Source organism: Panthera uncia (assembly GCF_023721935.1).
Source record: "Panthera uncia isolate 11264 chromosome B2 unlocalized genomic scaffold, Puncia_PCG_1.0 HiC_scaffold_24, whole genome shotgun sequence".
Classification (NCBI taxonomy): Eukaryota; Metazoa; Chordata; class Mammalia; order Carnivora; family Felidae; genus Panthera; species Panthera uncia.
In genome coordinates this window covers 57,764,630-57,783,913 of record NW_026057580.1, presented here as the reverse complement: position 1 = coordinate 57,783,913, position 19,284 = coordinate 57,764,630, and positions in this window count along the sequence as shown.

The window sequence follows — 19,284 nt, the reverse complement described above, 5'->3', positions numbered from 1 at the left end:
ACTGCAAATAATACCTTACTTACTTTAATTTTCATTATTCTGGTAAATATTGGTGACTCTTCTATCCCATCCCAACTCCTGATTTTTATAGAAGAAAAGATGGATAGGGTATATCTTGTTTAACAATTTATCTTTACTTCCTTGAGAATAAGCAAGAGGTGCTCAATTTCCCTCAGAGGATTCTATTAACTTCTTCCATGCTTTAAGTATAACTCCAGCTTTTAGAGCAACGATTCTCAACCAGTGACCTATATCTCTGAGGGTCAAGATATATTTGTGAATAGTCCCAGAATGCATATGGAAAGAAAGCCACATATAATGGCTGAAGTTGTTTGTTTAATAGGCAACACACACATAGAAGCACTGTAGTGTTGTATAGTGACTCAAGGGATTAGTTATTTAATTAAATGAATATTTATATATATACACACACACACGTGTACACATACGTATGCCTGTGTGTGTATGACTTAGAACACTACCTAGGAAACAGTAAACTCAAAAAAAATTAGCTAATATTATTTTCATTAACATTTAAAACATCTTAAGAATGATGGAAAGGAAATGCTAACTATTTAACACACAGATAATATCCGAACATTTGAAGATGTTTTATGAGAAACTTTCATTTTAAGAATGTAATACAATTTTTATTTTATCTATTTAAAAAAACCATAAATTCATGAAGAAAAAAACAAACATGCAACCTAAGTCATTTCTGTAAGCCAAGTATTAGAGTGATAATGTCATAAAAATATTCATTTCTGTTCTGGTCATTTCCTACATGGATCATATTCTGCTTTAAAAACAATAAAAAGTTGAACTTTTTAGTAGATTTATACCTGGGAATGTTAAATATTTAATCTGGTATTAATTTCTTAATACATCTACTCAATCTAAGTGTTCAGAAGTCTCGGTTGTTCTGTTTTTTTGTTTTTTGTTTTTTTTTAAATAATGCTACAAATTCCTAATGTAAGTAAACTTTATTTTGGGACAAGAGCCTGACATTTTGGAAGAAATGGATTTTCATAAAATCCAATATCACCTTAATTTCCATTACTTTTTCAGTCAGATTTCACTGCTTGATTGAGAGGTTTTCTGCTATGGAAAAATTTCTAGATAAAATGGACATACCTTGAACATGACATACATCAACTTTAATACATTTTACTACTTAGAGACTTTAAAATGAAGAGAAATACAAAAGATAATATAGAAAATCCCATGCAAAACAAGAAGGGTAATTTAAAAAAAATATATAGGATGCCTCATTTACCTCCTTTTTATGTTTCTTTAAGAAATAATAACTTACAGATAAAGTTGAAGCCCTTAATATTCTTCCCTCTAATTCTATTTATCTTCCTGCCTCTCTAAAATGAACCACTGCAATGAATTTGATCTGTATCTAGTCCACATTTTTATACTATTACTACATATAAGTATAGAAATCTCTCTATAGCTACTAATACACTGCAAGTTTTGATATACAGGCATTTTATCACTCAATTTTAAGTATTATGTCACTCCCACTGTTATTTTCTTCTTAACCAATGAGTTGTTTTTAACCACAGAGGAGGCTTTTATTTTGATTCTTAAAAGTCTGGTTACTTTCTTTATGATTTACTTTGAAATTATATTTCACTAAAAAAACCTTGGCCTAATAAGCAGTTAGTTCCTTGAAATCTGTTGAAATTCCTTTTTGACCTAGTAGGTGGTCACGCGTCTTTTATAAATGTTTTACATGAACTTAAAAAAAAAACTATACTTGGGGCGCCTGGGTGGCGCAGTCGGTTAAGCGTCCGACTTCAGCCAGGTCACGATCTCGCGGTCCGTGAGTTCGAGCCCCGCGTCAGGCTCTGGGCTGATGGCTCGGAGCCTGGAGCCTGTTTCCGATTCTGTGTCTCCCTCTCTCTCTGCCCCTCTCCCGTTCATGCTCTGTCTCTCTCTGTCCCAAAAATAAATAATAAATAAAAAACGTTGAAAAAAACTTAAAAAAACAAAAAACAAAAAACTATACTTACTATTTGTTGGGCCAGGATTAACCTAACTTGCTAAGGATTTTTGTGATTTGTCTTTAGATAATTTGGTCGTACTTGTTAGGCTCATTTTTGATAGATTTTGATGCCTCCAATTGAATTATTTTTTTTTTAATTTTTTTTTCAACGTTTTTTATTTATTTTTGGGACAGAGAGAGACAGAGCATGAACGGGGACGGGGGAGGGGCAGAGAGAGAGGGAGACAACAGAATCGGAAACAGGCTCCAGGCTCCGAGCCATCAGCCCAGAGCCTGACGCGGGGCTCAAACTCACGGACCGCGAGATCGTGACCTGGCTGAAGTCGGACACTTAACCGACTGCGCCACCCAGGCGCCCCTCCAATTGAATTATTTTATTAATATAGATGATTAGTACCAATCATGTCAACATACCAACTATTCTGTAGGTATCTTGAAGACCTAGTCTTGTTATTTTTGAAGTTCCCAAATACCTTGCCTGAAAGTTTCACCTGAAGCAAATGTGACAATATTCCCTAGCAAAATTCAGCTAACCATTCTTAAAGTTTAGGTATCTAATCTAGGGTGTATCCCGTAAGGGAGTGGGTCATAGTGCTAACCAGACTTTCATAGCCTGATCATGCATCAGGAGTGTACTGTGCATACAATATTCTAGCTGATCTAACTATGCTAAATGAGAACCTATTTCTAACATTCAGAATGCTAATTAGCAAGACTTTCACCAATGAAAACTCATGTCTAAAACTCATGATAATTAGCAAAGGCTCTGGTGTTGATGGGAGTCAAAGACCGCTGAAGTGCTTTTACTAGACACTTCTAAAGTGTGGGTTTGAGATTAAACACTCTATAACCACGAATGAAGTGTAAATTTCTGATAAAACAACTGAGATGAGCCCCTAGGGCGTGTATCAAGATTAACACACCCATTTATACTGAATTGTGTCAGAACAATCTTATAGTTTAAATCATCCATATCCTGTCGACTTGGGATCTGATTGATCTTTCCTTTTTTGACAGGAGGATATTCAATCTGTTATTGCGGATTTGTCCAGTTCCTCTTACACTCTTTTCAGTATTTGTATTACACATTTCAAGATTATTTGATTAGCTGTATACAGATTCATATTTTTTATATCATCTTGATGGACTGTTCGTTTTAGTGATTTGTAATGCTTCTTCTTAACAATGGTGTTGCTTTAAAAACTTGCACTATCCAATATTAATTTTGTTACAATGGCATTGTTTGGACCAGTGCTATCTTTATATTTTTAACCTTTGTGTGCCATTTTCTTTGTGTGTTTCTTAAATATGTACATATAAATTAATCTATCTATCTCCAACCTCTCACTTTGTCACGTTAGTCCAGTTTCTTTAGTTGTATTTCCAATTGGTGATATATAAAAGATTATTTCCAGACTGATATTTTGGGGTTTTGTTTCTACTTTTTTTCTTGGCTTCTTTCTTCCTACCTATACTCCCTTTTAATTTCTATTTGTAAACTGATGTTTTTCTCATTCTTCCCTCTTTTTTTTTTTTCTGCTAACAGGGAAGTTACTTCCATTCCTTTAGAGCTCCTCTCGCCTTAAATTTCTAAGATTAATAAATATATTTTTTCTAACCGTTACTGAGTTTTTATAACTTTTGAATGCTATTTTCTACACACTCAACCATATAATATAGATCATAATTTCTCAACCTCAGCAATACTGATGTTTGGGGCCAGATAATTCTTCATTAGAGGGTGCTGTCCTGTGCATTGCAGGATGATAGCAGCATCTCTGGCCTCAATCCACAACATACCATAGCCCTTTCCTCAACTGTGACAAATAAAAGTGTCTCCAGATACTGCCAAATGTCTACTGGGGGAGGCAAAATCACCCCCAGTTGACAACCCCTGATTTAGAGGATACATAAGACTGATAAAGCTCCTACTTTGCTATTTTATACTGACAAGAAAAAAAGGTAAAATTTGCAAGCTGATATATACCTAACCATCTTGTACAATTAGCCTCTTAATTAACAGCTAGAGGAATTAAAAGCCAACCATATGTCTAAGTTTTTAGAATTACAGTTCTTGCAAAGTTGTCTGATCACCATTTATTTTCCTATCTTCATGAAACTTCAGTTAAGAGCCAAATAAAAGTAAAAAGAGAATTTTACCTTTAATTGCTTTCCCTAAAAGTATCTGTGTGTCTACAGAGATTTAGACAGCCACTGGGGCCAAGCCAGGATTCCCGTAGTGAAACAATTGACTTGGCATCACATTGACAACATATAAACAACAGTTTGTCAACAGGCTTCACATTAGTGACAGAACATTTTTTGGCAAAATAGAGGCATCCTTCTGGGCACCATGGCAAAAAACAGCTACTCGCTTTCATTTACGACTCTTCTGTATGGAGAACAAAATTAATTAAAAGATTATAATTGTGACATTTGTTTAGAAAAGATTTTTTTAAGGAAAAAATACAGCAGAGCAGAATTTCTGCTGAAAATTTTTTTTTGCCTCTAGCAGTTTATTCATAGTTGCTATAGACCTATAAACTGTGGGTAACTGTTAAAGGTTTTGTGGTTTTGTTTTCTTTTGTTTTGATTTGATTTGATTTTTTTTTCTTGCATTAAAACTAACAGTATGGAAGTTATTTGATAACCAAATTTGGGGAATGTAAGTATTTTCCCAAAAAGATGATCACAATACTATACCTTATTCTGCTTTCGAAGTTAGCTCATAGAAAATGAAAACAAGAGACATAGTGAAAGCAAAACTACACATTTATAATACCATCATTTCTTGGAAATAAAATGTAAAGAATGCTTCATAGCTTTCACAGAATAGAAATTCATGGCAACCTGAAAATGCTCAAAGAAAAACTAATTCTCCTAATTCAAATTTGAATAAGTAACCACTGTTTCAATACCAACACCAATTAATAAAGGTGAAAGCAGTTTATCCAGCTGGGGATATAAACCCAATGCATACTTCCAGGGCTGGAAATCACTGAAGATCCACAGAAGATGGACTCTGCTTGGTCTTTCTATACCTAGTTTAGGTAAGCACTATTTACAGAATATTTAAATATTCACTGTTTGTTGAATAAAATAGTCACTACAGCACACACTTGTGTTACCTTTAACTCAAGGGTAAAAAGTCCTGGAGACTGATAGAGTTATTTAAGAAGACCATGAATATAAATGTTGGTGAAGCTGAAAGTGCTGGACTTAAAACTCACTAAAAAGTATTTTCAAAGCTATTTTTACATACGGACCCAGACTTTTTATGTTATTTGATGATAATAATATCTGGAATAATGTTTCTAATTCTAATAGCTTAGTCTTTCTTGAAGGAGTTTGTCATAAATGGTATCTCTGCTCTGTGAACATATATTCTAAGTCCCTTAGGATGATAACTCAATTTTTCAATCCTTTTTCTGACAGTCCTGTGCTCCTAGTCTATGCCAGCACTGTGTTAAGTGTGAAAGTCAGATGTATTCTCTCCTCTGCAAGAACTCACGGTCTATAAGAGAAGATAAGCACATTAACTGATAGTTATGTTATTAAAAAGTTCCTAGGGAATATCTAACTAACCCAAACTTAGTGTCTGTGGTTCACCCTGATGAAGGGTGGGAGGACATTTAAGGCCAGATTGTTGTATAAGAAAGGCCACAGGTAAAATAATATGCACTATGTGGGTACTTGCAAACAAGGTGTACAAAGTTGAGGATGCAAAAGGAGGTAGGCTTTGTGTGTGGTACTCAGGATTTGGACCTCGTTCTAAAGTCTTTGGGATGCTTTTGAAGAGTTCTTAGAAGAGGAAGGACATGAACAGTGTTGCCTGTTGGAAAGTTCATACTTAACAGCAGTATGGACCCTGCTGTGTGGAAAGGCATCCTGGGACAGAAAGCAGTCAGCAGGCTTGCTCTTACAGTACAAGGAAGAATGGAAATAGATTTAGAAAAAGGCAAAGAACTGAGAAATACTTAGAAGGGAAAATGGGCCGAACTTGGTGATTTAACTGAATGTGAGAAGTTAAGAAAAACATTTCTAAATTTTTTTATTCTTTATTTATTTTTGAGAGACAGAGAGAGAGAGAGTGTGAGCAGGGGAGGGAGAAAGAGAATCCAAAGTAGGTTCCAGGCTCTGAGCTGTCAGCGCAGAGCCTGACACGGGGTTCGAATTCACGAACCACAAGTTCATGACCTGAGCTGAAATCAGATGCTCAACAAACTGAGCCACCCAGACACCCCAAGAAAAAACATTTCTAAGATCAGTAACTCTGTAGTAACTATACACACACACACACACACACACACATATATGCATATATATATATATATATATATATAGAGAGAGAGAGAGAGAGAGAGAGAGAGACAGAGAGATTATATAGGATATATATCGTGTGTGTGTGTGTGTGTGTGTGTGTGTGTGTGTGTGTGTGTATTTTGGCCATGAAAAATTTAACAAACATTTGCTGAGTATTTACTATGTACCAGGCACATTTAGGAGTTAGTGATACCACAATGAACAAAACTGACAAAAATACCTGCAATTTTGAAGCTTAAATTTATTATGAGAGGCAGAACAACAAGATAAATATGTAAAACATTCAGAATGTTAAATAGTGATCATAATAAGAAGGAGAAAAAAGAGGAGAGATGGATTGTAGAACTTGAACTTTTAGATAATGTGAGCAAGGAGCAACTTTACTGAAAAAAATGACTTGAGTAATGAGCTGGTTTGGAGTGGGAAGCAATAGTCATCAATATTTACAAAAAGAATGAAAATCACAGAAAATAAATTTTTACTTGCAGTTTAAAAATGAGAAATCAGGAAGATTAATAATAACTTTATTTTTCCACTCTGGTTCTGCCATCTGCATCTATTGCCCACATGGGAGTAAGTATGCCCATAGTGGTCAATTCCTTCTCACAGATAGTATATTAAATGTCAGAACTTCTCATCACCTTTAACAATTTCTTATGTTGTTCGGTCTCATGGAATTCAAATAATCAACTATTTTATTTTAATGTTTCAATTTTACTGTACAAAATATGCTAAGAGATATTCTCTACCAATGTTTTCTATAAAATAACCTCTCCTTAAGATTTTCTTGCTCTTTGTGGCTGCTATGATGGAAAGGTATAGGTCCCCTTTTCTTCAGATTTTAACTATGTTTTAGGCCAAGAAGACTGGACTTGTATCACTCAAAAGTCTTTTCCCTTAGTAATGTTTTCTGTGCCTTAATAATTCTACTTATACTTCAGGGGCGCCTGGGTGGTTCACTCAGTTGGGTGTCTGGCTTCAGCCCAGGTCATGATCTCACGGTTTGTGGGTTCGAGCCCTGCATCAGGCTCTGTGCTGACAGCTGAAAGCCTGGAGCCTGCTTTGAATTCTGTGTCTCCCTCTCTCTCTCTGCCCCTTCCTACTCACACTCTGTCTCTCTCTGTCTCTCAAAAATAAATAAACATTGAAAAAAAATTTTTCAAATAATTCTACTTATACTTCTGATTATAGCGCAATATGGTTTTCTCTTACCGGTGTCTATGAGTCTTAGCATGTGAAGCCCCAAAAATTACTGCATTCCTACTATGTGCCATAAAGACCAATAGTCTAGGTTACTTGCTTTTAAGGAGCTCCAGATTCAGAAACAGAGAAATAAAAAAGATTACTGTGTACAATTTGATGATTAAGATTTTAAGACAGTGCTATTCCACAGAACTTTTAATGAGGATGAAAATATTTTACATCCCTGCTGTCCAATGTGGTAGCAACCAGTCATACATATGTGGATAGCGAGTTCTTGAAATGTGAACGACACTACTGAGGGAATGAATTTTCAAATTTTACTTAATTTTCATTAGTTTAAACTTAAATAGCCACCTCTAGCTAGTGGCTACTCTACTGAACAGCACATTTACAAAGTAAATAAACACACTGAAGAATAACCAGAAATTATTACTAAAAATGAGTTATGAATAATGACTCTAAGTTAGCCAGATGTACTCAGGAAAGGGACTTATAAAGATCGAGGGAAAGCACAGAAAGTTACAGACATGTTAGAGATCATGACAAATTCAAAGAACTATAAGACTTTCCAAAATGGATCAGCTGATAGTATATTAGATGTGAAGGCACAGTAGGGGGTTGAAAGAAATGAAGGGGATGAAGGGCTTTTTCTGTCATACAGAGTGGTTTAGATTTTATTCTGTTGGCATGGGAGGCCACGGAAGAACTCAAAAGGAAGCAGAACATAATCAGATATGCATATTAGGAAGACTATCTTTTGAAATCAGACAGACCTAGTTAAAATTAAGTAAGGTCCTAGAGTAATTGTATTATATAATAAATAAAATGATTAAATAGATTAAAGGAATATCCATAAAGTATTCATACATCCATAGACTACTTAAAGGAACCAATCAGATAACTGACCACAAAGAAAAAAATTAAATCCAGGGACTCCTGAGTGGCTCAGTCAGTTAAGTGTGTGACTTTGGCTCAGGTCATGATCTCTTGGTTCATGAGTTCGAGCCCTGTGTCAGGCTCTGTGCTGACAGCTCAGAGCCTGGAGCCTGCTTTGGATTCTGTGTCTCCCTCTCTCTCTGTCCCTCCCCTGCTCACGCTTAGCTTCTTTCTCTCTCTCAAAAATTAAACATTAAAAACATTAAAAAAAGAAAAAACATTAAAAACATTTTAAAAAGGAAAAAATACATCCAAATCAAAGGTAGAAACTTTAAAGGCCAAAGTTTCTGCTCATAAATACAATTAACTATAAATTGTATTTATGAGCTTAACAAGAACAATTTTTTAAAGTGTTACACAACATGCCAGTTGAAAATGTACAGGTATCATACTGAAAACACCTCATTTTGTGCCCTGAGTACTTTTTCAACTTGGTGTGTTTAAACTTGTGTACCTTGGCTTTGTGATCACATTTTCTTGGCTTGATTCTTGGCAGCTGTCATTGTAAGAGGGTTTAGGTAAGATATTCAAGCTACCTTTTTGGAAAAAACTTAATAACTGCTTATTGTCCATCACCAAGTCTGCATCTGAATAAAAATAATATTTAATAAATGTTCAACAAACTCTGAAAAGAATTCTTCTCATTTGAATTTTGTAAATTTGGGTTTAGATCTTAAAATCTTTCAAATTCCCTTCTGTATTCCCCTGGTAGCCTAAATAGGTGCATAAATCATATTTACCACAATTAGCCCACTTACTTTCCTTTGTTTTTGATTCTTTTCTATTAATGATTCTTCTTTTCAGCTTATGGTTTCTACTATATCCATTCATGGGCAGGGTTCACAGGATAATCATAGTCTTTGAAAAATGGACTAACTGTTTCACATTACTAAACAACAAAAATAATTTGATTTTCAGTAGTCAGGTTTTCAAAATACTTCAAAGTCATATTATATGCTTTTAATCAATTCAGTGAAAGGTTAATATTTGGAAATATAAGGACTCTATATATTTCAATTATGATTTTGAATACTAGGTACTCATTCCAAACAAAGTGTATTTTAAATTTTGTAGCATTTGGTAAATACATTATGTGCTTTTTAAAGAAATGTATTTAATATTTAGAGTACAAAAACATTTTAAATATAATATACTAATCAAGTTGAGAGATAAACAGGTACAAATCAAATAATTATTTTAAGTATATTAAGAATTCAAAATAGGGATACTCCATAACAGTTTTCATTCAGGCATTTAAAGTACACCAGACTGGCCCTGTGATGACATTACTTCCATGTAGTATTACTTAGCAAGTGAGTGAATTTGATAATTAAAGACCTAAAAGCAATCCTTATGAAATAATTTCATGCCATTGTTCCTGGAGAAAGCCTTACGTGCAGGTTTGGTTTGTTTACTACAATCATACATTTATTGTACAACCACAATACTTGAAAAGAAATCAGTGAAGAGGCTGTGGTATTTAGGTGAGCAGGCAGCAGAATCGAATAAAAAGGTGAAAAAAGCATGCTCCATGCCTTCAAAGTATAGAGTATTGTTACTTACTAGTGATGACACAAAGGGTTTGTGCCAAAAATGTGGTGAATAAAGAATCTGGCCAAAATTAACTGTTTGCTTGCTAAATGAATTTCTTCCAATATCATCAGAATTCTTAAATTTTCATAGCAAAGACTTTTTAAATTATACTATTTTTTTACCATTTCTATGCATTATGCTTTAAAATTTAGAAGTTTCTAATTCCCACAGTAAATACCTTTTATGAAAAACAATTCTAATACATATGGTCATTCATATAAGATACATGAACTAAGTGTTCAATTATTATTGGTTCTGTTTGCCTGATATTTCATTTTACATACCAAATAATGATCCTTTTACTTAAAAAAAAACCTGAAGAGGTAAGAAGAATCAAGCAATACTTTTCTTAAAGGAAATTAAAAAGAATGGCTTCAATTAAGTAATCTGACAGTCTGTGTTCAAAGGATTTTTCTTAAGAGCTTAATTCTTCTGATGGACAACAACCTACTACAATTAAGACTATTTTCTTAGCAGAGAGTTTGCAAGATAATAAACATTTATTAAGTAGTGTTTGCAAAGTATTCCTGCCTTAACGTATGTGTTTACTCATCCCTCTATATTCTTAAGTAGTTTTATAATCTTCAGAAAAATGAAAACCTGTTTTTAAAACACTATAAAATGCTATTTTAGAAAAAGGTATACATTTTACCTGACATATAAATTGCTTTCCAAGAAGAATTTGTTAGCATGTATGGACAATGATAGTCCTACTCTGAAAAGGTTTGTGAGATTTTTAGGCTAAGAACTTTTCAAGTGAGATTTTCCAGTCATAATACGTTTTCCATACCATAAATAGTGACTGAAAATAAACACGGGTATTTCTGAGAGGTAATTTTACATTTTGCCACATATTTGTCACAACATTCCACCTTAAAATAATATTTCTGACTTCTTACTTTAACTGACCCATTAATAGTCTTCCTCCCCAATTTCATGCTTCAGTGTGATCACTAACAAAACAGTCTACATTTCTTAGCTGGGAGGTAATAGCATTTCTGAATGACCTGAAATCCTTTGGAATTATACTCTACCTGATTTTCAAGGGTGTTTAATCCATTTGTATGCTCCAAATTTTCCATTAGAATTTGCATCAGGTCATGTAATATCAGTTTCTACTATGTCACCTGATGTAGCAATAACTTTATATAATGTGACACTGTGTAATGCACAGTTTAAAAAAAAAACAACCTTTTTCTTCTATAAGAGTTGGATCTATCAAATGTTGTATCTGTCCTACACCACTGATTTACTTAATGAATGTAACTGCTGAATCAAAAAATATCTAGCTAGTTTTATAGATCTCAGGAACTGTTACCTACTAATATTCCTAATTAGCCAAACCATTTTATACCATGAATATATTTTTCTTATATAAAATTGCATAGAAGCAAACACATCAAAACAGTAAGAAATAAATTACTAAAAGTTCATTTTTCTCCTCTCCTACTTTTGGAAATTGTCAGGTTGGAATGAAAGAAAGCAATATGATTACTGAATTTTATTTTATGCTCACTTAAGCATTAAATCATGGGGAGGTAACATTACTCCTGGCTAGAATTTGGTAGGCAAAGGATAGTGAATTCCTTCTTTAAGGCCAGAATTTTGTATTATCTTCTAGATTAGTAGTATGCATAGAATGGTTCATCGACTAAATCTGAACCACAGTCTGTTTTTGTACATAAAAGTTTTTTGGAACACAGCCACACTATTCTTTTTCATATAGTCTTTGGATGCTTTCAAACTACAAAGGCACAAATCAGTAGTTGCCACAAAGTATATATGCCTTATGACTCAATGCCCCCCAAATTTCCTCCCTGGCCCTTTACAGAAAATTTTTGCCAACCTCTAGTCTAGATCATTTAGGAAATGTGAACTGTTAGTTACATGATATTAAAACAGACATTATCATAAGAATTCTTTGCAAGGTGCCATAATTTAAAAAAGTAAATAGGTTGAAATACTAAGAGAAATGAGTTTCCTTGTAAGTTCCAAGAAACAGAGTCATATCTTGTAGCAAAAGGAGTTTTCATTTCTTATTTAGTACAATGTCCCATAGCTTCATATAAGGAAAACAAGCATTTGAAAAGAGCAATCCACCCGCTTCTGAGGACAGTTAGTAAGACACCTGGGCTAGGGGGAACTTGCCCTGAGTAATGCATTTGTACTTCTAGTCCAACGAAGCAAGTCTTTAAAACAATATTAAAGAAGAGTGAGTTTCACTCTAAGACTCAAAGAGTATGTCTAGCACACACTGTAATTCCCAGAGATAATTCCTCCATTCAAAAAACCTGTAAGAGAATCTGGAACTAACAAATTTCATATGCTATAGCATCATCTTTACACTCTATTCCCTAACCACACTGGGAGGGAAATTTCCAAACTCCTCTCTGTCAAAAGACCATTTCTGAAGAGAGTTATAGACATGATGTTGGACTAGGGGACTGATGGGCCTGTCAGTTGAGGGTAGTAATTAAGTTTGTTAAGAGAGGCCTACAGTGAGGATTACAGACATAACCTCCAATGGACATTGGTGAATAGACCCTATGGAAGGGACCTTTACCAGCAGAAGTCTGGTGAAGGAGTAGATACCAGCATCTAGAACTGTGCATGATTTGATGTGAAAATGGAATTTTTTCTTGGTGTCTTCTAATGATGTTTAAATGGTATTATTTAATTTTTCCTTTTGAGGAAGAAGTGCCCTATATAAACATATTTGCCCTTTTGGAAGACACACTCAGAATCAGTTACTGAAGATCTCCAAACACTGGCTAACTGGAACTCAATTACAAAAGCCACTTCTAGCTGATCCTGGCCAACTAGAAGTAGGGTGATTGTGATCAATTTCACTATCTGCTATCTCTTAAACAAACAAAAAAAAACCCTCACAAGAATGTCAGCCAAATCCTCATCTTCTATCCATCCCAACCCATATCAACCTGAGGACAATCCCTTGCTTTTACCTTTCCTTACTCCAATCCCTTGTTGAAGGTTTTGCCAACTTGCCTGACTCTTCTGTCCACTCAGGAAATACGCTGTACTTGATTTCTGCTTCAGTCTGCTCAGAATCCCCTGGAAACACAGATTCCGTTGCCTGAACACTCACCTTCATATCCAAGACAATCTAAAGAGGATCTTTGAATTCTGGGTTTTATATCCTCAAAGGGTCTTGGCTTTGTCTGTTAGTATTATACCTGTACTTACCCTCTGTCTTTTCAGCATTTACTAATCACTAAGGTTCTGGCACAATATTCTGCTATAAACATTAGGGTAGTGAAAATGCATAGAAAATCCCTTCTTTCTCAGATGATAACCAATCTATCCTGAATAAGGCTTCAAAATAAACTGAAGGTCTTGGAATTATTTTAGAAATTGGAACTATGATTGATGTCTGCCTCCTTTCTTAGCTTGTATTGCACTTAAACTTTATATATACTTTGCCTTATATTACTTCATTCTTTTTTGTTTGTTTTGTTTTTATACCTATATTGTGCTTTTGAGTGCTTTCATCACTTGCCATAGCAAATATCTTGGCAAATACAATAACTGGTCTTGACTTACTGTTGCCCGCTTGTTGTATCTTTCCCACTCATCAGGTTTCTTTCCATTCCCTGAGGCTCTTTAACTTAATTAGGATTTAGTTATCTCTGTTAGAAATTTCCACTGATTCCAGAAATAATAATCAGGCAGGAGGTACTAATACTACTGAGGTTCGGAGCAGCAAGTGTCAGCAAATACTTGAATATCACCTCTGACTATTAGTGATCTGAAACACCCTTGGGGTTCTGCCTCCATGGCTCACTCTTTCCTTTGAGGCAATTTTAGTTTGGGTCTGATTACAAGATATAGAATCCATTGTCAATAATATAATTTGCTTAAATGATTAATCAGTTGTTCAAATGGAAATAAGAACTGAAATGCTTATATAGTTGCAAAAATTGTTACCGAGTACACACAGCAAGTTTTCCTTGTGGAATTAACAGGACCTGTGGGAAAATTCAGTCATTAAACTTGATTTTGTGTCTGAGACCTTTCAGGACAATAGAGAGTCTCAATCTAGATTTGAAGTTAACAAGGGACAAAGTTTATGAATTAAATTCTCTTTGTGTTCTACTATTTCCATTCTGTTACTTTAATATGGACACATAATGAGATATGCAACAAAAGCGCTGTATACATTGATACAGTCCAGAAACCAATCTCTATCTGTACTTTTATCAAATTTAATAGACATACTTAAAAACAGTGTCTATCAGGTATCCTACCAAAGGTATGCAAGGCACTGCATTAAAAAAAAATGAAGAATCTATTCAGGTGTATTTTCAAGTGCACTCTATATACATAATATAAAGCTGAAGAAGCTCTCAGAAAATTCATTTGTTTCTGCAGAAGCATCTGGAATTTTAAATCTTCTGACTGTAGCTTTGGGGAATAGCAGCTCTCAGGGACAACCTAATCACTCCTTTCACCTTAAATGCATAAGATAATTTGACCTCTGGAATCAGAGCCTTGAAGCCTGTACTAGTTTGTTTGCGTGAACTTCCCAGAGACAAAGTTTCTTCTTTTTCAAATGTGTTCGATCATGAAAGCATACCCATCCCCTCCATCCTTTCTAAAGCCCATATACACCATATTTATACTTTTGAACAAAATGACAAAAGGGCAGAATAAAGTGGTGTCAAACCACCAATAAATAACATCATGGACCAGACCACCCTAGGCACTTCAGTGATTTCCTGGAGTTAGACATGAAGGAGAATAACAAGGCTGAAGGAACAAGGTAGCATTTATTCCTTTTCTTCCTGGGAAGACAATGAAAAACTCTAGAGTTGTTCCCCGGTGACAGACACTACAATGCAGTGTCTACAGAACACATCTGGTGATGCTTTTTGGACCAAGTGGGCTTCTACACATCTGTAGCACTCAATGGGACACTATTTTTCCAAGGATTACATTTAGTGCAGTAAAAATAGCATGAGTAGAGCATACCCAACGGTGCTTGTGAGATCTCCAGGCAGTCTTGAATTAACTTATTCCCTGACTTCCTGAGGTACTACAAGGAAATCACTTAGGTACAAAGGAGACTTGGGCCATAATTGTTATTTTTACTGATTATTTAGTTGGGGTAATATTAAATTCCTAGTAGCACTGATGAAAATGATTATTTTTAACAAGGATACAATTTTAATTTAAATTATTTTAAAATTTTAATAAAATTGAAATGACCTTTTAAAAACTATATATTTGGGGCACATGCATGGCTCAGTGGGTTGAGCGTTGACTCTTGATTTTGGCTTCGGTCATGATCCCAGAGTTATGAGATCAAGTCCCGTGTCAGGCTCCACACTGAGTATGAAGCCTGCTTAACATTCTCTCTCTCCCTCTGCCCCTCTCCCCCACTAGCTCTTGCTCGCTCACTTGCTCTCTCTCTCTCTCTCTAATAAAAATAAATAAAGAAGTAAAAAAATACAATATATATTCAGTATGTCTACTGTTTACCAGCCAGTAAGATATTTATAAATAGATATTGAAATGAGAAAATGCATTTGAAACCATCTTTTAAATTAAAAACAATTTTAAACTATAAGATACTTTTAGTCACCTTTGAAAAGTAATACTAGATTTCTCATCATAATATGGCTTAGCCTACTGTATACTTACTTGTACATTTAATGTATTTGATGAGCTCAATACATGACCTAATCGGTAAAGCTATTATGATATCATGTGGATGCTTAAAATGGATTCCAGGGGAGAAGAAGGCTCTATATTGCATCAGCCATACTCCTGGCAGGAAGTTGGTGACATTGCCCAACAGTGTAATTAAGAAAAGTTTAAGGGGTGCCTGGGTGGCTCAGTTGGTTGAGCCTCTGACTCTGGATTTCCACTCAGGTTGTAATCTCACAGTTCATGACTTTGAGTCCCACATCAGGACATAGATACTCTCTCTCTCTTTCTCTCTCAATCTCCCACTCTCTCTGTCCTTTCCCCAACCATGCTGTCTCTGTCTAAAAATAAATAAATAAACTTAAAAAAAAGTTCACAGATGTGATGGGCAAGTTTAACTGAAACTAGCAATAGAAGGTAAAGTACTCTCAAGCTATAGTGGGGAGTTGCTGCCACTCCTAGCCTGAAGGGCAAGGATACTAGACCCCAGGGAGAGAAGCACAGAGAGCTTTGGGAGAGGAATGTATCTACAGTTGTTCCTTGAATAACATGGCTCATCCCCTTTAGCCTACTTATATGTGGATTTCTTTTCAACAAATATACTGGTAAAAATTTTGGTGGTGTGCAATAATTTGAAAAAAGTCACAAATGGACTACATAGCCTAGAAATACGCAAAAAAAATTAAGGAAAAGTTAGACATTGTAAGAATACAGTATATAATCCATATAACATATAAAGTATGTTTTAATTGATGTTTATGTTATCATTAAGGCTTCCAATCAACAGTTGGGTATAAGTAGTTAAGTTTTAGAGGAGTCTAAAGTTACACATGGATTTTTTTACCGCACAGAGCGTTTGATGTCCCTAATCCCCACACTGTTCAAGGATGAACCATACTGCCATGTTTTGGAGGGTTCAAGCAGCTACCACCGCCTTGGGAATAAAATCCGAACCTTCCTCAACTTTCACCCTCCAATCTTTTGCTTATATTCACTATCAGTTGAACACAATCTTAGGCCAGAGAGCAGGAGTTCCCATTAACAAAATTCATAAATGTTAGCTCCTTGAGGCACAGAGCAGGGTGGATCTGGCAGGGTAAATAAAGAATATAAAAATATAAACAGAACTAAATTCAGAATTAGATAATTTCTGAAATGACTTTTCTATGCTAAATATGAAAGTGTGCATTAAAAATAAATTTAGCAGTGCCTGGGTGGCTCAGTAGGTTAGGTGTCAGAGTCTTGATTTTGGCTCAGGTCATGATTTCACAGTTCATGGGTTTCAGCCCTGCGTTGGGCTCTATGCTGATACTGCAGAGCCTGCTTGGGATTCTCTGTTTTCTTTGCTCTCTGTCCCTCCCCTGCTTGTGTTCTCATTCTCTCTCTCTCTCTCAATCTCTCTCTATCAAAATAGATAAAATTAAAAAAGATAAATATATTTAATTACTATAGATGGTGTTCATTCACTTATTCAGCAAAACTTTTGTGAAAGCCTACCATGTGTTCTGTTCTGTGCAAGGCACTGAATAAAACACAGTAAAATCTTGGATTGCGAGTAACTTTTTGTGAGTTTTCCACAAGACAAGCAAACATTTCTAATAAATTTTAACTTGATAAATGAGCAATGTCTTCCAATACAAGTAGTATGTGTTGCCAAATGTCACATGATCACAACTGAGCCAATGGTTCTTAAAATTCACTTTGATACACAAGTGCTTTGGATTACAAGCATGTTTCTGGAATGAATTATGCTCACAAACCAAGGTTTTACTGTAATTTGATATGATACCTTTCTTCAAGAATCTTATCATTTCTTCTGAAATATGGGTGAAAAAGCCAACTATTACAACCCCATCCTATAAAAAAGAAGGTCAACCAGATAGGAGAAGAAGGAACTTAGAGGAAGCTTCAGGAAAAAAACAAAACACGAGCCAGTGTTAAGGAAGGATAAGAATTAGACAAGTGGACAGTGAGTGAGTGAAAGAAGTGACAGTACAGGAAGAGCAAGTATCACATACAAAGATACATCAGCTCAAAAATCTAGATTCAGAAAACTGGAACTTTTTCAATTTTCCTGGAAGGAGGGAAAAACCTAGGGCCAACGAGGCTGGCCTAGATCATTGAGGTACTCTATTTGATATGTTAGTAGTTGTGCTTTATCCTAAAATGGATGAGGAGCCTAGGAAGAATTTTAAGCAAGAGAACAGCCTACAGAGATTTGCATCTGAAAAATATAATTATAGCAGGTATATGGAAGAAATATGGGAAGAGTGTGAAACTGGAGAGCAATTAAGAAAGTACCTCAAAATTCAGACGAAATGTGCCAAGGGCTTTGTATTAGTCAAAGTTCTCCAGATCTCCAGAGAAACAGAACCAATAGGATATAATCTACAGTAGACAAGTTGAAGATCCAAGAGAGCCAATGGTGTAATTCTAGTCCAAAGGACAGTATGCTTGAAACCCAGGAAGAGCCAATGTTTCAGTTTGAGTCCAAAGGGAAGAAAAACCCAGTGTCAGTTTGAAGGCAGCCAGGCAGGAAGAATTCCCTCTTACTCTTGAGAGGATCGGTTCTAATTAGGCTTCCAGTTGATTAGATGGAGCCCATCAAATTTATGGAGAGAAATCTGTTTCATTCAGTCTACTGATTCAATTGTTTATTTCTTCCCCAAAACCCTCATAATCACACCCAGAGAAACTGGCCAAATGTCTGGGCACCCCTTGGCCTGGTCAAACTGACATGCAAAATTAATCATCCGAGGCGTCAAATCACGAACAATAATGCAAATGCTATAAAAATATATGTAAAATAAACTGGAAATCAAATGGCTCTCAGAGATGATCATAAGCCTGATTTCCAGGAACCTGTCTTGTACACCATTGTAAAATGTGATGTCACTGACCACTAGAAGATACACTTGAGGAGGAGTAAATATAGGGGAGATTAGGTTTGGAAAGGTTGGGCCAGTGCCAGCATTCAGGAGGAAGGTTTGTTGTAAAATAAAGATTAGCTTTATATGGTCATTATAAACATTCAGAGGGATGGCATTTATATAAGCAATTACTACTATAGTCAAATTACAACCACTCATTATGGGCCTCTTTCATATGATCAGATATAAGAGAATTTGATCTGCCATTTTCATAGAAAAAGAATAATTATGATCAATGGTCCATGTACATTTTACATGTAGATTTATTATATCTTCAACAGATTAATATGTGAGTATTGTAGAATTTTAATTCAATATTTTTGTTAGATGTTATACTTTTACAATTTTCTATATCTTTTCATACCGGTGTTTGAAACAATAGTAATAACATTGTTTATTTTAAAAAAATCAATTCAGGTAAATAGCTATTCAATAAAGTATTATGAAAAAAATCCCTTAATTAAACTACCTTTTGTTCCCAACCATTTGTGTAGATAACACTTCCATAACCCTGGACCTTGCTATATATAAAATTACTGTATTTTTAACATATCAAAATTATATTTTTATTAATCACAAACAATAATTACCTAGTTAATTTGTCTTGTGTAGACCTCT